Source organism: Somniosus microcephalus, chromosome 14, assembly GCF_052327205.1.
Source record: "Somniosus microcephalus isolate GS21.2 chromosome 14, FLI_Smic_1.0, whole genome shotgun sequence".
Taxonomy (NCBI): Eukaryota; Metazoa; Chordata; class Chondrichthyes; order Squaliformes; family Somniosidae; genus Somniosus; species Somniosus microcephalus.
In genome coordinates, this window is record NC_141000.1 from 64,921,745 (window position 1) to 64,943,770 (window position 22,026).

General features: G+C 45.0%; 1 pseudogene; it reads right to left on the reverse strand.

Annotated features, from left to right (window-relative positions):
- LOC147107516 (cell surface glycoprotein CD200 receptor 1-A-like) overlaps positions 1-21,290 on the reverse strand; it is an 87,222-nt pseudogene extending 65,932 nt beyond the window's left edge.
- Between the last annotated feature and the right edge of the window lie 736 nt (positions 21,291-22,026).

Sequence of the window (22,026 nt, forward strand, 5' to 3'; positions counted from 1 at the left end):
GGTATCTCTTTTAAAAATCATACTGTTGAAAGAATCATGATTAACTTTAACTTCCTTTCATTCCTGCATTTTTTTTTAGGTTTATTGAACTTTTAATCTCATTATAATAACAAAGCTACCACGCGGAGAGAAATATCACTGCTCACATAGAAGTACGATCAGGCGAGCATACAAAATCATGTACAAGGCACACGGCAAATGCCTCCTGTATGCTATCTGAAGACACTATCCAATGGTTTGTCTTGCCAGACAAATAGGGGCCAGGGAAAACAACAGTTAATACTCAGGCAGTCTGAGCCTGCCTGTAAAAAAGGGGGCGGGGGTGGCAAGTAAAGTTTGAGCATTATATTAAATGGCAAGATTGCTGAAGCATCTTGGTTAATGACACCACTTTTACTGATGTTTATTCTGCTCCTTCACACTATCAGTAATAGGCTGCAATGTTAGATTGATTACATACTTGATTAACTTCAAGGATCAGGGGGAAATTTGTGGAGTATTTTCATCTCTCTGGAGATAAAATAATTTAGGGAAAATCCATGGGATTGCAAAGTGCAGTTTTCTTCTTTATATTTTCTTACAATTCTATGTTCCAGAGTGAAAGTACTTCGAGATGAAAACCTTCAGGTTGGAATCATGCTGTGCGACATTAAAAACAAATACATTCACTGCACTCTAAAGAACTGTCTACACCCGAACTGCCAACATCACAGTTCTTGTAAGGATGTGGGCCAAGACTTTTTCTTATCAGATTTTGGCAAGCTTGCAGGCTGTGTCTACATTTTCTATGTTTATTGCCAGCATTTGTTTTTTTTGTGTGCATATTTCCCATGCATTGTACCCACTTTATTTAGCTACTAGCTGGAGTGCCCGGCGGTGCCGAGGCTTTTTTGAGGGCATGTTGTTGTTGGAAGAGAGAGAGAGAGCGACTGGGGGGAAGAGAGAGAGCGACTGGGGGGAAGAGAGAGAGCGACTGGGGGGAAGAGAGAGAGCGAGAGACTGGGGGGAAGAGAGAGAGCGAGAGATTGGGGGGAAGAGAGAGAGCGAGAGACTGGGGGGAAGAGAGAGAGCGAGAGACTGGGGGGAAGAGAGAGAGGGAGTGACTGGGGCGAAGAGAGAGAGGGAGAGACTGGGAGGAAGAGAGAGAGCGAGAGACTGGGGGGAAGAGAGAGAGCGAGAGACTGGGGGGAAGAGAGAGAGCGAGAGACTGGGGGGAAGAGAGAGAGCGAGAGACTGGGGGGAAGAGAGAGAGCGAGAGACTGGGGGGAAGAGAGAGAGCAAGAGACTGGGGCGAAGAGAGAGAGCGAGAGTCTGGGGGGAAGAGGAGAGAGCGAGAGACTGGGGGGAAGAGAGAGAGCGACTGGGGGAAGAGAGAGAGCGAGACTGGGGGAAGAGAGAGAGCGAGAGACTGGGGAGGAGAGAGAGTGAGAGATTGGGGGGAAGAGAGAGAGCGAGAGACTGGGGGAAGAGAGAGGGACGAGGGAGTGACTGGGGCAGAAGAGGAGAGATGGGAGGAGGAAGGACTGGGAGGAAGAGAGAGAGCGAGAGACTGGGGGGAAGAGAGAGAGCGAGAGACTGGGGGAAGAGAGAGAGCGAGAGACTGGGGGGAAGAGAGAGAGCGAGAGACTGGGGGAAGAGAGAGAGCGAGAGACTGGGGGGAAGAGAGAGAGCAAGAGACTGGGGCGAAGAGAGAGAGCGAGAGTCTGGGGGAAGAGAGAGAGCGAGAGACTGGGGGGAAGAGAGAGAGCGACTGGGGGGAAGGGGGAGGAAGGGGAAGGGGAGGAAGGGGGAGGGGGAGGAAGGGGGCAGGAGGGGGGGAAGGGGGGGAGGGAAGGGGGGGAAGGGGGAGCAGGAGGGGGGAGCGGGGGGGAGGGGGGAGGGGGGAGAAGGGGGGAGGTGGGGGAGGGGAGGGAGGGGGAGAGAGGGGAGGGAGAGGGGGGAGGGGGGAGAGGGGGGAGGGGAGAGAGAGAGGGGGGGAGAGGGAGAGAGGGGAGAGGAGGGGAGGGGGAGAGAGGAGAGGGGAGGGGGCGAGAGAGGGGGGAGAGGTCGGGTTGCCGGGGTAACCCTCCCTCCCCCTCCCGCGGCCCGCCCCCTCCCGAGCCCCCGGCCTTGAGGCGACTTGAGACGGCCGATTGCAGGTGGCTGGCTGGGTTGCCGGGGGTAACCCTCCTCCCCCTCCCGAGCCCCGCCCCCCGTCCCTGAGCCCCACCCCCCTACCGAGGCCGGGCCTGAGGCGGCTTGAGACGGCCGATTGCGGCTGGCCAGGCCCGGTTGCCGGGATAACCCTCCTCCCCTCTCTGCCCTCCCAATCTCTGGGACCGGACCTGGGCCTGAGGCGACTTGAGACGGGCCGATTGCGGGTGGCCTGGCTGGGTTGCCGTGGTAACCCTCCTCCCCCTCCCAAGCCCCGCCCTCCCCCTCCCGAGGCCGGGCCTGAGGCGGCTTGAGACGGCCGATTGCGGCTGGCCAGACCCGGTTGCCGGGGGTAACCCTCCTCCCCTCTCCGCCCTCCCGATCTCCGGGACCGGGGCCTGGGCCTGAGTGGCTTGAGACGGCCGATTGCAGCTGGCCGAGCCCGGTTGCCGGATTAACCCCCTCCGCTCCCCCCTTCCTGCTACCCCCCTTCCCCTCCCCTCCCGAGCCCCGCCCCTCTCGAGCCCCGCCCCCCCCAGCGGGACGGCCGGTGCGTAGCTCGGGCGTGGCTGGCAAGGAGAGGCCCAGGCTTCAAGGCCTGAGGCCTACAGACAGCAGACCTGGAGAAATGAAACAGATAATGGACTCATTTATTACACACAAATTATATAATGAGTTAGCTGGGCTCCTAAGTACCAAATTTGTGGTGGATAAAATCCCCTCCACACGTACAGAAAGTGGAAAAAAAAAATAAACTTACGAATCAAGATGGCTGATACTCACCTCGGTTCAGAATGATAAGGCCCGCCCACACATGCACCGATTGGTCAACCGTCAGGTCACTGAACTGTAGGATTGGTCAATCGTCCTGTCACTCAACTGTAGGACGGGCCCGCCCACACACGCAATGAACCCGCCCCTGTGACGCAGTGATTGGTCAAACCGTCAGGTCGCTCGACTGTACGATTGGTCAACCTTCACGTCACTCAATGCTAATGAGGGGAAAATGAGCGGAATTTTTGAATGTCTTTTGGATACCGTCAGCACAATTTTTGTCTCACCGAAAAGTAAATACACTTATGACACCGATCTGGAATCATAAGCTTTTTTTTGATGTAACACACGTGTAGGTACGCTCTATAACTTTTGAGTGTATAGAGGACGGACGGACAGACAGACAGACAGAAGAACAATTTTATATAGATAGATTTTCATGACATTAATGGAGTAAATTTTCATTTTTATCACCTGGGCATTAAGCTTTGAGTGAAGAAAAGAAGGGAAAATCTGGTGGGCAGGATCACACAACGTAACACAACACACCGAATTTTCCTTCCATTGAAATAAAAGGGGAGGTTGTGTAAGGGGGAAGTGATCATCCATGCCAGATTTTCCTTTCTGCACTCCGCCCAAGTAAAGCTTTTATGCCCAGGCAGTAAATCTGAAAATTTTCCCCATGTCTTTTCATTACCTCAAACATGTTTGTTGGTCATTTATGGGAAACAGAAAAAAATGATATGAGGAAGGGAAAAGGAGGGGCAAAATTGACAAGGAGTGCAGGAAAGATAAAAGAGCAAAAACCAATCAGAAGGATTCAGGGAGTAAAATAAGATTACCATCTGTTCTGATGAAGGGTCCCAGACCTGAAATGTTAACTCTGTTTCTCTCTCCACAGATGCTGCCTGGCCTGCTGAGTATTTCCAGCATTTTCTGTTGTTATTTCAGATTTCCAGCATCCGCAGTATTGTGCAATTATAGAAGGAGATTTGAGTTGTATGTAAGCAAATGCACAAAGTACTGTGAATAAAATTGTTGAGCTAGAGGCTCAAATTGCTATGGGGGATATGATATAAAGCTTTATACACAGATGCGGCCGGACCTGCTGTGATTTCCAGCAAAAAAAATGTTTTTTTGTCTGTTTTTTTGTTTTTCATACAGACCCCCAGCATCTGCAACATTTGACCCCTTGTGACCCCACTTCATTGTTCTTTGATGCAATGTTTTCCTGACTGACCTGTTTGGACACCATTCACACCTTTGATTGCTGTGATTATCTCTCTGCCGATGTGTGATAAATGGCAGTTGGAAAGATTACCTGTAAACATCTGACATTATTCTCTGACTATATAAGCTGTGTCTTTATGCATTTCTCCACTTCACCTGAAGAAGGAGCAGCGCTCCGAAAGCTTGTGATTTCAAATAAAGCCTGTTGGACTATAACCTGGTGTTGTGTGACTTCTTACATTTATTCACAGACTTAACACTGGCGACGAGTAAGAAACGAACTTACCTGCAACTCGGCAGCACCTCAGACGACGTTGTTGAAGGTCGGAGCCAGAAGAAAGAAAAAAAAAAAATAGAGTCCAAAGAAACTCGGGAAACGGGCGTCGACCGTCAATCATCGGTTTGAAAACTTGCAGGAGAGACTGTCCAGAGCCAGGCTGGGGTTCCTCGGTCTGTGGTTTCCCAGCTAATCGGGCTGGTGGCAGGTAGTGCTCTGATCCTTCCTGGGCTGCGGCGGGCTGAAGCTCGATCGGGTGGCTTTTCAACGGGGCCGGGCAGCGAGTCAGGAAGCAAAGAGAGAGAGAGAGGGTGGAGCACACAGGGCGCGGCCGGTGCTTCGAAGCCGGGCAGCGCTCGGACCTAAGAAGAGGGAGGGAAGTGTCCCAGAGGGTCCGCTCCACGACGAGGAAAATAATAAAAGAAAAAGAATCAATATTTAACGCGCAAGAAACCGTGGAAAGCAGCGCTAACAACAACGGGGAAGAAGGCAAAGTGCGGGAGGCGCCATTTTGTTAAATCGGGGAAGAAGGCAAAGCGCGGGAGGCGCCATTTTAGATTTGCAAATGCCGAAGACTGCTTTTGATAATACATTAGAGGACTGGACCACGTATGTGGAAAGAGTCGAGGTATATTTTGAGGCAAACGAAATAGCGGAGGGGAAAAAGGCATCGATATTGCTAAACTTAATGGGCGCTAGAACGTACGGTCTATTGCGGGACCTGATTACTCCAGCCAAACCGAAGGCAAAGAGTTTTAACGAAATTGTTGCTGTCCTACAGGAACACTTAAACCCTGCACCGCTGTTGATAGCAGAAAGATTTAAATTCCACAGGAGAACTCAGCACAAAGATGAGAGCAATGCTGAGTATCTTACGGAACTATGCAAGTTATCAAAGCACTGCCAGTTCGGAGCAGGACTGGCAGATACCCTACGGGACAAATTTGTCTGTGGACTCCTGAGTGCAGGAACACAGAAGAAGTTACTCTCAGAAAAAGAGCTGACGCTAGATAAGGCTTTCAGCGTGGCAGTATCGTATGAAGCAGCAGCCAGGGGAGCTGCAGAAATTCAACAAAAACCACAGGAATACGGCACCCACGAAATGACACGGGGATTTGCAAAATGTTATCGCTGCGGCAGAACTAACCATGACCAGAAGGACTGCTGGTCCAAAGACAAAATATGCAGACAATGCGGGAAGATTGGATACATTGCATGAGTTTGCAGGTCTGGGAAGAAGACCAGCGACAACAAAAAGGCTACTAAGGAACCGTACAAGAAAGTACAAAAGACGACGGACAGTAGTTCCGAAGACCAGATGAGCGATAGTGAATCCAAGAACAGGAGACTAAGCTGTCTCAAACTTCACAATGTAATCGCAAAAGAGGATCACCAAACCATTTGGGTCACCCTCACGATAGCAGGGTCCCAAGTTAAAATGGAATTGGATACAGGATCAGCGCTAACCGTCATGAATCGACGAGACTACGAGCGGCTATTTTCACACATACCCTTGAGAGAGACATCCATCGTCTTGACGATGTATACGGGGCAAAAAGTATACCCCAGAGGAAAAATAAGGGTGCCTGTCGAATACAATGGCAAGAAAATACGGAAATTGTATCTCTACATACTGCCAAATGGTGGACCACCGTTATTGGGACGGGAATGGATCAGGAAGATAAACTTAGATTGGCATTCCATTCATGCAATGACGGTGGACGGTAAAAAAGATGAAGACGTCACTCCTGGACGATTGTCAACAATCTTAGCTAACGCCAAAGAGGTATTTCAACAAGAACTGGGCACGCTTAAAGGCGTAACCGCCTCGATAAAAATAGAAGAGCATGCAGTTCCCAAGTTTTTCAAAGCAAGACCGGTACCATATGCAATTCGCCCAGCCGTCGAGGCAGAGCTGGAGAATCTGGAGAAGGCAGGCGTGTTGTCTAAGGTCGACTGGAGCGAGTGGGCGACACCCATTGTTCCTGTCATGAAAAAAACGTTAAGCAATAAGTCCGGAGAGCCAAGGAAGATTCGCATCTGTGGAGATTTCAAGGTGACGGTGAATCCTGTCCTTCACACAGTACAATATCCTCTTCCAAGGATAGAAGACATCTTCGCCTCACTGTCTGGAGGGAAGCGTTTTACAAAAATTGACCTAGCACAAGCATATTTGCAGATGGAGGTTGAAGAGTCCTCTAGGAAGTATCTCATGATAAACACTCACAAAGGTTTTTACCAGTATCATCGATTGGTATTCTGAGTAGCATCGGCTCCGGCGATATGGCAAAGAGCGATGGAACAAGTCCTGCAAGGGATTCCGGGGACTCAGTGTTACTTGGACGACATCCTTGTAACAGGTGAAGATGACAGTGAACACCTTAACAACCTAGAACAGGTGCTCACTAGACTACAGGAACATGGGCTGCGAGCCAACCGCCCCAAGTGCGAATTTTTTAAGAAACAGATATCGTATTGTGGCCATGTGATTGATGAAGAGGGGTTACATAAGTCCCCTGACAAAATTGAAGCGGTTGTTAAGGCCCCAGCGCCTGAAAATGTGTCGCAACTGAGGTCATTCCTCGGATTGGTGAATTACTATCATAAGTTTTTGCCGAATTTGTCGACAATTTTGCACCCACTGAACGCCCTGCTACGAACGGTGGTAGCATGGAAATGGAGCGATGATTGTAAGTGTGCTTTTCAGAAGAGTAAGGACTTAATCACTTCAAGGGAAGTATTGGCTCACTACAACCCAGCGCTGCTGATCAGACTGGCGTGTGATGCGTCTCCCTACGGCATTGGGGCGGTACTGTCACATAAGTTCCTTGATGGGTTAGAGAGGCCGATAACTTTTGCGTCACGCTCGTTAACTTCTGCCGAGCGTAACTACGCTCAGATTGACAGAGAGGCCCTCAGCCTAGTGTGGGGGGTGAAGAAGTTCAATCACTACCTGCACGGTCAAAAATTTACTCTACTAACCGATCATCAACCTCTTGTCTCCATTTTCAACCCTCAGAAGGGCGTGCCGATAATGACGGCACAACGGCTGCAGAGATGGTCCCTTTTCCTAGGGGCACACCAATATGACATCGAGTACAAAGGAACTAAACAGCATGGAAATGCTGATGGATTGTCACGCCTACCATTGCCGATGGTGGAAGAAGAAGACCTTGCAGTGGATCCAATGGAGTTATTCCACTCGACCATAGTCGAATGTCTCCCTGTGACGAATGCAAACATAGAAAAGGAAACACGGAATGACCCGACACTATCACGGGTCTATGATTTAACAGTGAAGAGATGGCCAGCACATGGCGAACCACTGCTGCCAGCATTCTCGCCGAGAAGAGAACAGCTGTCAGTGTGCAGAGGGACCTTGATGTGTGGATCCAGAGTAGTAATTCCACCTAAGTTGACGGATAGAGTACTCAATGAGCTTCATGAGGGTCATCTGGGTGGGGTAAAAATGAAGAACTTAGCCAGAGCGTTTGTGTGGTGGCCGGGAATCGATAGAGGAATCGAAGAGATGACCAAGAGCTGTGCAGAATGCCAGAAGGTCCAAAACGCCCCACCACAAGCTCCTCTGCATCCATGGGAGTGGCCCTCATCTCCATGGCAATGGGTGCACATTGATTTTGCTGGTCCCTTCATGGACTCGATGTTTTTAATTGCGGTGGATGCACATTCAAAGTGGCCAGAGGTAATAAAAATGTCCTCAACCACCACGGAAAAAACTATCACAGTTTTGCGAACCATATTCGCCAGGAATGGGCTGCCTGAACAGATTTGCTCTGACAATGGACCACAGTTTGTGTCTGAAGAGAACAATGGCGTTAAGCATTACACATCTGCCCCATATCATCCAGCCACTAATGGATTGGCCGAGAGGTTTGTCCAAACATTCAAGAAGGCTATCAAGGCAATGTGTAATGAAGATATACCCCTACAACACAAGGTGGACAACTTCTTGTTTGCCTACCGGAATGCGACACATGCGGTTACCAACCAAACTCCAGCCATGATGTTCTTCAATCGAAGACTACGATGTCGCTTGGATTTGGTTAACTGTCTGTGTGGAGTTTGCACATTCTCCCCGTATTTGCGTGGGTTTTCTCCGGGTGCTCCGGTTTCCTCCCACAGTCCAAAGATGTGCGAGTTAGGTTGATTGGCTATGATAAATTGACCCTTAGTGTTAGGGGGATTAAATACGTGGGGTTACGGGGATAGGGTGGGATATGTGTTGGTGTAGGGGTTACGGGGATCGGGTGGGATATGTGTCGGTGCAGGCTCGATGGGCCGAAATGGCCTCTATCTGCACTGTGGGGATTCTGTGATTAGTCTGTGAACGTCCGAAGAGATGTGGAGAACAGGCAGTTTCAGAATATGAATGGAAGGCCGACCAGGAGTCTTAAGATAGGTCAACCAGTTTTGGCCCGGGACTGCCGCACTGAGAAATGGTGGCCAGGAACGATTTGTACACGACAAGGACCTCTCATGTATACCGTGGATGTTGGGGAGAGCATTGTAAGACACCATGCTGACCAGATTCTAGAGTCACTGGAAAACGTCAACTCCACACCACGATCTGATACACCTGGTAATGAACTTGACGTTCCAATTGCAGCTACCGCAGAACCGGTAATATTGGAAGCAGATGAACCAAACAAAGACATTGATCCCGACGCAACATTGCCAGAAGAACCTGATACCCCAAAGAGGCGTTTTCCAGACAGAATCAGGAAGCCTCCTCAAAGACTGAACTTATAATTGCTTAAACTTAACCAATGTATCTAGCAACAGTAATTGTGATTGTAATTCATTATCATTTAGTTGTTAAATGAATGTTATGTACTGTTTATCTAAAAGAGGAGGAATTGTTGTGTATGTACCTTTAAGAGAATAACTGGTCTCAGACTGCAGTACCGGCAGTGACCACCCCTGTATAAAAGGCGCTAGAGAGCCTCTGTTTGTTAGTTTCGCTATTGACTTCCACCAGTAAAGACTTGTTGTTTTCACTCCTACTGGTCCGTGTCTCAATCATTCACGGACTTAACAACATGCATCCTGGAATATTGAAGGAAGTCAGAGAGGAAATACCAAAGGCTCCTTTATGTGTGGTGTGGAGATGCCGGAGTTGGACTGGGGTGGACAAATGTAAGAAGTCACACAAAACCAGGTTATAGACCAACAGTTTTATTTGAAATCACAAGCTTTCGGAGCGCTGCTCCTTCGTCAGGTGAAGTGGAGAAATGCATAAAGACACAGCTTATATAGTCAGAGGATAATGTCAGATGTTTACAGGTAATGTTTCCAACTGCCATTTATCACACCTCGGCAGAGAGATAATCACAGCAATCAAAGGTGTGAATGGTGTCCAAACAGGTCAGTCAGGAAAACATTACATCAAAGAACAATGAGGTGGGGTCACAAGGGATCAAATATTGCAGATGCTGGGGTCTGTATGAAAAACAAAAAAACAGACAAAAAACTTTTTTTTTTGCTGGAAATCACAGCAGGTCCGGCCGCATCTGTGTAGAGAGAACAAGCCTCTCTACACAGATGCGGACGGACCTACTGTGATTTCCAGCAAAAAAAAAAAAAATGTTTTTTGTCTGTTTTTTTGTTTTTCATACAGTCCCCAGCATCTGCAATATTTGACCCCTTGTGACCCCACCTCATTGTTCTTTGATGTAATGTTTTCCTGACTGACCTGTTTGGACAATATTCACACCTTTGATTGCTGTGATTATCTCTCTGCCGAAGTGGGATAAATGGCAGTTGGAAACATTACCTGTAAACATCTGACATTATTCTCTGACTATATAAGCTGTGTCTTTATGCATTTCTCCACTTCAACTGACGAAGGAGCAGCGCTCTGAAAGCTTGTGATTTCAAGTAAAGCTGTTGGACTATAACCTGGTGTTGTGTGACTCCTTTATGTATGTTAGCCTTTATTGTAAGGGTGTTGGCGTATAAGAGTAAGGAAGTCTTGCTGCAGTTATATAGGGCTTTTGTGAGACCATACCTGGAGTACTGTGTACAGTTTTGGTCTCCTTACCTAAGGGAGGATATACTTACCTTAGAGTGGGTGCAATGAAGGTTCACTAGACTGGTTCCTAGGATGAGAGGGCTGTCCTTTGATGAGAGATTGAGTAGAATGGGCCTATGTTCTTTGGAGTTTAGAAGAATGAGAGTTGATCTCATTGAAACGTATAAAACTCTTAGAGGGCTTGGCTGGGTAGATGCTGTGGGGCTGTTTCCACTGGCTGGAGAGTCTAGAACTACTGGGGAAAAACTGGGTTGCGACCCCGTGCCCGAAATTGAATGGTAGCATTCCAAGCAGGAGGCGGGGCTACTGGAAGTGCTCCCCCTCCCTCTTGGGGCGCTACCATTCAATATTGCGACGCTACGTGCAACAGCGCCATGCGCGTCAGCAGGTAGCGCCATGGTATTACAGGCCTCCGTCCCCTGATTAAAGGGGAAGGGCCCAGCGCAGCGCACAACGGGGCCCTGCTGGACCACCGGGGAGTGGGGTGCCGGCAAAAGAGCCCGGCACTCAAGAGCAGTGCCGGGCTGACTGATCGCGGCCAGCACCCCACAGGAGGAGGTGAAAAGGGGCAAGAGCTGGCAGGCAGCCCAAAAAAACTTGGCCGCCTGGCACCTGCTCTTTAATTTGCGCCGCCTTGTCCGCAAACACAGCACCTTGACCCTGTCGGATGTAGCGTCTGGCGGTAGGTCAGGGGGCGTGAGTGAAGTTTGCGGCCGGGACGCGAGTGGGGTGCTGCACATGGCGATTATGTCATTGCCGGAGGTGCAGTGCCATGGAGCGCTACTGGCTACTGCCACCGCTAACCTCCTGCTGAATTTCATGGGAGGCGTTTGCGGCGTCGCGCGTGGGCGCCAGGTGCTAAGTGCTAGGTGTGCCTTGGGGCGCTAACAGGCACCAAGCAACCCAATATAACAACAGAAAATGCTGGAAAAACTCAGCAAGTCAGGCAACATCCGTGGAGTGAAATTTTCCCAATGTTTTCCGCTAGGGGCCATAGTCTCAGGATAAGGGGGTTGGCCATTTAGGACTGAGATGAGGGGAAACTTCTTCACTCAAAGGTTGTGGATCTTTGAAATTCTCTACCCTAGAGGGCTGTGGCTGCTCAGTCATTGAATATATTCAAGACTGAGATCGATAGATTTTTGAGCATTGAGGGAATTAAAGGATATGGGGATAGGGCAGGAAAGTGGAGTTGATGTAGAAGATCAGCCATGATCTTATTGAGTGGCAGAGCAGGCTCGAGGGGCTGTATGGCCGACTCCTGCTCCTATTTCTTATGTTCTTATGTTCTCATCACATTATGGGGAGCACCACGATACTGCCAGCTGAAATGTCTGTGCGCAGGCCCCAAACACTTAAAACACACACCATCACTTCAGGCACCTGCCATTGCATTATTAGAGCTGTTGTGTACTTCTAGCACTGGCACACCAAAAATCATGGCTCGGCATATGCACCAAATAAGCAGTATAAAGAAAACAAAACGCACTCAAAAATCTTTAGCCTCAATCTTAAATCATATAAATACCTTCACATCATGAGTAATGTGCTTCCTATGCAAAAGTACGTTTAATTTTTATTTAAATTGACATACAGCACTCTAGCGATTATAAAGTGATAATTTTAATGCTTACCAGCAAGAGAATTGCACTAGTTGCGTGGAGAGTTTGACAGTAATCTTACCTATTACGGACAAATAAACATGGTCTCGGAAAATTCCCCTGAAAGAAGTAATTTCGCATGTATAATTTCCTTCATCAGACAGGGCTACAGGCTGTATCTGAAGACAAGTTCCATTACAAGATGAAACTGTTAGTCTGTCATCTTTGAAGAATTTAAACAACCCACGATCAGCATTGTAGGCTGCGATGTCTTGGGATGTTGCCATTATTGATCGACTCCATTTGACCAGTGTAATTTCTTAATGGACTGTTTAGTAGCACAGTTTAAATTGATCTTGTCGCCCAAGATAGTGGTGACATGTGCAGCATATATTCCATTTTCTGCAAAGACAAAGCATAAGTTATGCATGAAAATGGTGCAATACTTGCAAATATCAAAATATTCAAAGGCAAGTGATATTTAACCTTAGACTAGGATAAAAATCTTCAAGTGCTAAAGTTGAGATTTTTATACCAATTGTTTTCAATTATTATTGTTCAAAATATGATTGTTTTATTTTCAATAAAATATTCACCAACATATTTAATATCACAGCTGAGGATTATTTAGTGGCTATTAAAAGTACAGTAACCTAATCTTGTTATTGTTACTGACATAGAAGGTGACAATTCTTTGTATATCAAGATAATACAAATTGTAGACAGTTAGGATTAAAGAGTTTTCTTATGTTGTTTTCTTAGTCTCAGAATAAGGGGTCGGCCATTTAGGACTGAGATGAGGAGAAATTTCTTCAATCAGAGGGTGATGAATCTTTGGAATTCTCTACCCCAGAGGGCAGTGGAGGCTCAGTCGTTGAGTATATTCAAGACAGAGATCGATAGATTTTTGAATATTAAGGGAATCAAGGGATATGGGAATAGTGCAGGAAAGTATAGATGAGGTAAAAATCAGCCACGGTCTTATTGAATAGCGCAGCAGGCTCGAAGGGCCAAATGGCCTACTCCTGCTCCTATTTCTTATGTTCTTATGTTCTTATGGGACTTTTAACCACATAACAAATGGTGAATAGCAGGAGGAATGTCACATTGATGCAAGTAAGTGAGCAGAGATAATTTCAAACAAACATACATATAATTCGTATGTGAGCTTTCCGAAAGCATTATAAACCACTTAAGGTATGAACTCAAAGTCCACTTTATCATCAGTACCCTCTTAAACTCATTATCATCCATTATTGTAAATGCAATCTTCCACATATCAGCAACCAATGGGTTTAGCAAATATTTGTAATCACATCTGCTTTCACCAGCCGTCTGGCAGTTTAAATGTCATGTTCTCATTGCACAGGTATGAAGCTATCACTTTAGATAACAAAGAATGTAAGATATCTCAATTTAAAATAGTAAAAACAAGATAACTTGTTAAAATAGTAATAATATAACTAAATGTAAAAGATGGATGTATTGGACATTATTAGATTGTTTAAATAATATTGGTTCAAAATGAGAAATTTATTTATGCTACCTGTAAGATCCATTTTTTATCCAACAAATAGATTCAACTAAATAACGTAAAAATTTGGGAGAATGTTATGTTGGATCAATAATGTGTCCAATGAAATGCTGAAGTATTTTCTGAGTATGTAAAGATTCTTGTTGGCGCTTTGAGAAATTTATTTTTTCATGATATGCCATTGGAAGCAGCTTGAATGGCTGTCAAAGTGTCTGTTGTCCATAAAAAAACATGGTGCACACAGAGTAAAATATCATGTGGATAGCTGGAGGCTTTTTGTGTGAGGTGTAATTGGTAATTGGTGATACAGCTTCAAAGACAGTGTGAGCTGCAGCAGTCTTGTGCTATACTTTTTCTTTGCTTTCAGAAACAGAAAAATAGTCCCAGATGCAATGTTAGCATGAGGTTTGAAATGTTGCACCACACTGGAGTGCGATTACATCTTTTTCTCTCACAATAATCTCCACATCAAATGTAAGAAATTAAATTAAACTACCTCCACTGCAAATTGTGTTCTTTTGCCAAGATTTTGCTTTTTTTAAAGTGTAGGCAAGGTGTCATTCAGTATGACAATAACCTATTATCTGTGGTGTGTCTGTGTCACTGTATCCCAAGGTTATTAAAGACCAAAATATCATACACAGATGAAATTTGAGGGTGTTGTTTCAATAAAACAAGTCCGATTCAGAGAAATCCAACTCTGTGTTACAAATTAAATCATTTTCAGTTTTAGAATCTTTTCCTGCTTTTTGTCTGAATGCCAGATTACACAGGTTGCATGTTAACAACGATTTAAGCATCTACCTACACAACATTATTCTTCTCCACCCTTCATAATTTCTAAATGAAGCATTTTAATATGGCACTAAGCTGCAATAATAAGCACATTTTGTGCTGGTCTATCAAAAGCAGATTGCATTTCTGGCAATGTAAATACAAAATTAATATTAAAGTTTTATAACTGCGGTATCCAAGAGCTATGAATTTGAAAATTATAAGCCTTGTTTTATTTATACAGGTGCATTGCATTTATGACAAGCAGATAGACATTCCACAAGACCGCAGTGGCTGATATTTAATAGGGCACTTTTGAAGTAGCCATCAACTTCTTCTTGAGGTGGGGATAAAAGACCTGGAGTGGAATTTCCTCTTCAGGGTAGAGTTCCAATGGGGGAGCACATCTGCCCGCCCCTCCAGATCTGGTCCCAAGTCCAACCCAGGTTTTCCATCACAGAGGGATCCCAGCGGGGTTCCCACAGTTAAGAGAGAGCCCATCAGTATGAGAGCAGAGAATCTTGGTGGCGCTGCACTGGGAACACCGCTGCAGTATCAGAAGATGTGAGGAGGGGCCTTAAAGGGGCTGAAGCACCCCAAAGATGGCAGCAAGGCTCCCACTGAAGGCCTCAACCAGTAATTGAGGCCTTCAGCTGGTAAGTGCTGAGCCCAATGGTGTGAGAATAGGCTGCTAGAAGGCCCTGTCCCTCCACTGGGACAGCAGATCCTTTATCAGTACTTCCTGAGCCAACTGATACCTTACACACAGTGGGCTGGATTTTCATTGAGGAGTCGGGTAGGAGGTGGGACTACAACTTTCGGGGTTGTAGTCCCGTCTCCATCGAGTTCTAGCCAACCCATGCGATTTTGACTTGATTGACCTTGTTGAGCCTGCCCAGCGGGCTCAACAGGCCAATTAAGGGCCACCCGGCAACAGGTGATGTCACAGATTGAAATTTCATCTGTCAAGACCTTTTGACAGATGAAATATCAGCGTTTCACAGCTGTTTGAAGCTGTCAAACACTGACAATCTGTACTCCAGGTTAATCCCTTCCTCTTAGGATGATTTACAGATCTCCCCGGAACAGAAAGCTGAATGCTGCAGATTTTGCCAGCTGGCGGCCATTCTGCTTTCTGTGCCGGTGAGAAGAGGGACTCCCGAGACCTGAAGGAAGGAAGGCTGTAAAGGTAAGTAAATGTAAGTACAACTTCTTTAAACACTTTACACAAACCAAACACACTTACCTCTGCACTCATGCACCCATCACTCACCTGAACACCGGACATCTCGAACCCTCCAAGCCCTTCATCCCGATGGCCCGCCTCGCTAACTTGGCGTGATTTGCAGCTGTCGGGAATCCCACATTTCAACAATGAAAATAGGGATTAGGCTAAAAACTGCCTGTTAACTACCTGTTAATAGGCAGTTAATTGGCACTAATCCCCTTCCCGCCTCGGGTAGGTGGGTCCCAGTGCGGGGCGGGTACCCGCCTCCTTTGAAACTGGCATGGAGGTGGGTTGGGGCGGGATGGGGTCGGGACCCCGATTTTGGGATTTTAAACCCCCACACGCCTCCAATCCCAACTCCACGGCCCAATGAAAATCCAGCCCAGTACCTCTGGGAAGCAGAAGTAAGTGAGGTGGATGGTTGCCACCATTTGTCATTTGCATGCTGCTCTTTGGCAATATTATTAGGAAAACATTCACATCAATTTTGATGACACCCAGGTCTATCTCACATCTCCTCTGACAAGTGCCATGGGATCGTTTACACCCACCTGAGCTGGCAGATGGGGGCCTCGGTTGAATATCACATTTGAAAGATGGCACTTCTGACAGTGCAGCACTCGCTCAGTAATGCAATGAAGTGTCAGTTTAGGTTATGGGCTCAAGTCTCTGGAATGGGACTTGAACCCACAACTTCCCGATTTAAAGGTATGAGAGCTACTACTAAGCCAAGGTGATAGATATGGAGGCAGGTGACCAAGGCCAACATTTTCCTCAACAGCTGCTTTGCCACTGGAACTATGGTGGGATAGGCTTTGCGCTCAATAAATTGACCCAGTACTGACCCCACAATTTCCCTAATTTTGGCAGGCTTCTTGCAGTGATAGGGAGCCTGCTACAGGGGAGGGAGGAAAATAGCAGCTGTAGGCCTCAGACACCTGTAGCAGTGGTGTGAATCTGACTACATGTGGGGCAGTTGAGAAGGTGGGTCAGCTTTTCTTTAAAAAATCTCCAACAACCATTCACTACCTGAAGGAATGAGACTCCACACTTTTAATTGTTCATTTTGTGGACCAGAGAGGTTGATTGACAGTCACTAACAATTATCATGTAGTTAAAAGGGTACTCACACTGTTAATTATTAGATTTAACTTTTAGTGGTGAGATTAATTACTTAGGATTACATAGAATATACAGAAACAGGCTATTCTACCCAACCAGTACTTGCCGGCGTTTATGCTCCACTCGAATCTCCTCCCATTTTTCCTCATCTAACTCTGTCAGCATAGCCCTCTATTCCCTTCTCCCTCAAAGGCTTATCTAGCCTCCCTTTAAATGTATCTATACTGTTCAACCACTCCCTGTGATAGCGAGTTTCACATTCTCACCACTCTCTGGGTGAAGAAGTTTCTTCTGAATTCCCTATTTGATTTCTTGGTGACTATCTTATATTGATGGCCTCTAATTTTGCTCTTCCCCACAAGTGGAAGCAATCTCTGTGTCTACTCTATCAAAACCTTTCATAATTTTAAAGACCTTTATTAGGTCACTCCTCAGCTTTCTCTTTTCAAGAGAAAAGAGACTGAACCTGTTAATCATTTCCTGATAGGTATATCCTCACATTTCTTGTATCATCCTTGTAAAACTTCTCTTCACCCTCTCCAGTGCCTCTATATCCTTTTTATAATATGACGATCAGAATTGTAGGCATTACTCCGTGTGGTCTAACCAAGGTTAGTATAACTTCACTACTTTTCAATTCTATCCCTCTAGAAGTAAACCCTAGTGCCTGGTTTGCTTTTTTTTATGTTCTTATTAGGCCATAAAAATGAACAACTTCATGAAACTCATGGCAAGGTTAAAGACGAGATGCCATTTTCATGAAGCTAACGGTGGAGCGGCGCAAATTGGCCTGCAACCTATAGCGATTCACGGGGTATCTCTTCTTCACCATAAGTTGCTGGAAGGTTTGCACATTAATAAAGATGCTATTTTTCAGCAAATGGTGTATGAATTAAAAAAATAGCAATACAGGCCTCCTGGCCAACTACATGGAAACAGGAAAGAATCCAAAAAAGCAAGAAAAAAGGTTTAGAAATAACTTCAAACTGCTGCCACCAATCCCACTACAGTATAGGGATCTTTAAATGCACTTTCATAGACACCACACACTGGCAACCCTGGATGCCTATTTTATTCAGCCAGACAGACAGCTGAATTCTATACTGTCGTAAACACCAAGGAATTGTGAGGAGGTCTCATAATAGCAGGCGAGTAATTTTATTACTGGCAGATGCTTCTGATACCAGTAGGAAACACAACTAAAATATCAGATGATAAACTAAATGCGTGAGCTTAATGGATTAATGGTTTAACGGATGTCTACCTATTTTTCCAATTGGTTACATCTACTTTACACCCATACATCATGTGTAACTGATTGGAAATTCTGTCCTAAAAGTTCAACTTAGTGGGTTATTTTTCTGTCATTAAGTCTGTACGATATTAATAAAAATGTTTACACATTTTAACATGAAAGAATTTTAGAACATTTAAATTAGTAAAACAATTTGTACTAGATTTCTAGACTGCTAGTATTATTGGCCTGGAATTTGCAGTTGTAATGACAGCAAAACTGTCAGCGTTCGCTGTCATTAGTCTGTGAAACTGACAGCAACTTCTGGCATCCGCACATGCACAGTTAAACACCGAAATCCAGAAGTTGCTGTCAGTGATTCCCTGCTTCTCTACAGGATGCGCTGGTGAAGTCCTCGCAGATAGAAATCTTAGAAATCACTTGAATTGACGCGAACTTCCACTTTTTATGGTCTAATCTCGCTGAAAAAACCCTGAAAAAGTTAAACCTGGGTCATTGATGAACAACCTCTCTGGCCCTGAAAAACTAATTTTATATTTGTGGAATTTCAAATTTCTCCATTATGATACAAAATTATTTTTAAAATAATAAAAAATAATTTAAAGTTTGTTTATGATATTTCAGTTTCTACCTTAATCCCATGTGTTTGCCCCAATCTTTACTTCGCTCTCTGTAAAATGATTAAAAAGTGAAAGATAAGCAGTGCTTTTTATTTCTTGGTTTGCTGTCTGTGAGAATTCTTCAATATGATCGGATGCTTAGCCTGCTTGATTACGTCGCTGTTGCTGGTTGCCGGAGATCCCTTATAGGTGGCACCAGAATTAAATTAGCATTGCAAAAGGTGAAATCCACACCACAGAGAGCGCTAGATCTTTGTGAACAGCTTTCTTCGAGGTCAACGTGAGCACCATCACTTGCCCGCTGACTGCAGAATCTGAGCCATTAATACAATCTAAGGCACTAACTTATAAGCTACACCTCCCAGCAGTGTTTCTTTGCATCATGCTTTGTCATTTTCATCTTTTACCCCTCTTCCCTGCCTCTGGATGCAGACTGCTTGTGAGGTAAAGTTGCACAATGAAAGTTACCCTTGGGGACCTTGCCAAAGTGTAATTTGTGTAAGCTTGAACGGTGCGGGTTGGCAGGCTTTTCAACCATGCAAGCCATCACAATGAGCTCAATCCTGCCTTTGCCCATCATCTGCACCAGCATGCCTTCCCGCCAGAGAGGTGGGGGTCACTGGATAGCAATCAAGAGGAAGAAACCTGATTGAATTTTCCATCCCTACAAATGGATGCTGAAGCTAATTGTAGCCCCCCCTACAGCCAGCAAGAGCAGAAAATTAACCAAGCACAGACCAGGAATCTAACCTGGGAGCTTTTGGATGGTATGGCGCAGTTATTCTATCTTTATCAATTGAATCATGGAGGAAGAACACGATGGATTTTTTACATGAAATGTATCTAGTTCCATTTTACTATTGTGTCAGCCGTGGCTCAGTTAGTAGCATCCTTGCCTTTAAGTCAGAAGGTTGTGGCTTTAAGTCCCACTCCAGAGACTTGAGCACAAAATCCAGGCTGACACTCACAGTGCAGTACTGAGGGAGTGTTGCACTGCCGGAGGTGCTGTCTTTTGGATGAGATGTTAAACCAAGGCCCCATCTGCCCTCTCAGGTAGATGTAAATGATACCATGGCTCTATTCAAAGAAGAGCAGTTCTCTCGGGTGCCCTGGCCACTGTTTATCCCTCAACCAACATCACTAAACAAACAGATTATCTGGTCATTATCACATTGCTGTTCATGGGACCTTGCTGTGTGCAAATTAGCTGCTGCATTTCCTACATTACAACAGAGGCTACACTCCAAGAAGTACTTAATTGGCTGTAAAGCACTTCGGGACGTCCTGACATCGTGAAAGTTGCTATATAAATGCAAGATTTTCTTCTTTTATTGAACAATGGGGTAGAAATTTGTTCGCAATGTTAGACCGGCACAAACAGGGTTCAGGAAACGATCCCTACGCTGAAACAGGTAGGCTTGAAGCCTGATCGATATTGGGCCTCAGGCCTCATTCTAATAAGGCCAGCGAGCTGCGGATGCCTACTGCATGTTCCCAGGTAGCTCATTAGTGAAGTGGAGATGAATGTAGAGCCGCTGCAATGCCAGCGGCTGCCCTCAGGTAGACCCTGGGAGGGGTAGAGTTGATCAGGAGGGAGCTGAGTGTGGACAGGCATTGCTGTGGAGGTAAGAGGGGTACTCTTGCTCCTCCTGGCTCCACATTAAGGTAAGTTTAAACATTTTTTGAAACAAAAACTTATCTGATCTTAGGTGGCCTCCAGCAGTCCCTTTAAGGACCGCTGGCTAGGCTGCTGTAGAACTGCAAAAAACTAGGCAGAGCTTGATCCACCTGAACAAGTTCCACCCAGGTTTTGACCAGTTTTGAAAAGGGAATTTAAAATAGGCATTAGGCCCTTATTAGTATATTCAAAGGGCTGTTTTAGGCTGATGCTAGAAATGCCTCTAGAGTGTCCAAACCAATATGACATTGGGCAGGAGCTAGGCCCCTAAATTGGACTGCCGGGGTCCAATGTCTTCTCATTTTTAAGCAAGCCAAAATGGCTACAAAAAGAAACAGATTAACAGCAGAATCATAGCTCATTCTTGTGTGCACAGATTGAATTGTTTGACAACATTTTTAAGGCAAAAATTAATACTTATAAAAATAAATTTTATGTTATTAAATATATGAAAAATCACTTTTAAAAATATTTAAAGGCTTTGGAGCTAGATCTGTCTTTCAGAAGCAAATCATTTTACAATTGTGCTTTTTTATATGATTACAAAAAACGATCAGGTGTAATCTCTGACCCATCAAACGAACAAGTATGATACAATTATTGTCTTGCAGTGCATGTTTTTTTCAAAAGAAAAATATGCACCAAAGCACAGAAAATAGAAAACTTCAACAGTGTGAAATGTTTGAACACAGGATCCTAAATGTCTGAATTCAGCTGTTTAAGTAGCTATTTGCAAAGGGCAAGGATTAGATAACAGTTCTTTTGTCATATGTAAAAAAGTTTTTTTTAAATCAAGACACAGAAGATGTTTTGTAAATTAACTACTTTTGAAAGGAATATTTGTGCAACTAAGCTGTGTACTAGTTTTTCAACGGGAGCAGTTATAAAACAAATTAACTTAAAATAGAACATTTTGAAGAAGAAAAGTAGATACTGTACCAAACCAACCGACAGTTATGAAGAAAGTCACAAACATAGCAGTTTGTATATATGTATCCTTCAGGACCCTCATTTCAGCTCTAACTACTTATCTTACTAGCCACCTTCTCTGCAGATCGTTCCCTTGATTTCACATTTGTACAGTTGGCTGCATTCAAACTCCCCTTTTGCAGAGATAACTTCCTCTTGTGATAGGAAGACACTATATAGATTTGCATTTCCTGCTCGTCAAACAGTCCATTGTGTACTGAAGTTTTTTCAATTGGTTTTACCAGATAATGTAATAGATTCAAATAAGATGTACTTTTACTCTTTAGTCTTATGCAAACAATAAATGGAAAATATGCTAATGAACTCTCATATCAAAATCTTCAGATGTAACATGCAGCCATTTACTTGTATATAATCTGCTCTCGTTGAAAAATCAGTACACAGCTTAGTTGCACAAATATTCCTTTCAAAAGTAGTTAATTTACAAAACATTTTCTGTCTTGATTTTAAAAAACTTTTTTACATGTGACAAAAGAACTGTTACCTAATTTAATACAGACAATGGAATTTTACCTTTGAAAATCCTAGCCAAAGCACAAATCACATGAAATTAACAAATTTTGAAATCTCACTAGACTCCCAGCAACAAAGGGGGCTGCCTCACAACAATACATTCATGCATACTCACCTCCAACACCCACTTTCTGCGTGCAGTCCTCTCCTCAGGGATCTACAACAAATTGGATTTATATAAGCACCTTTAATGCAAAAAAAGTTCCCTAAGTGGTTCACAGAAGCGTAATCAGACAAAAAGGGAG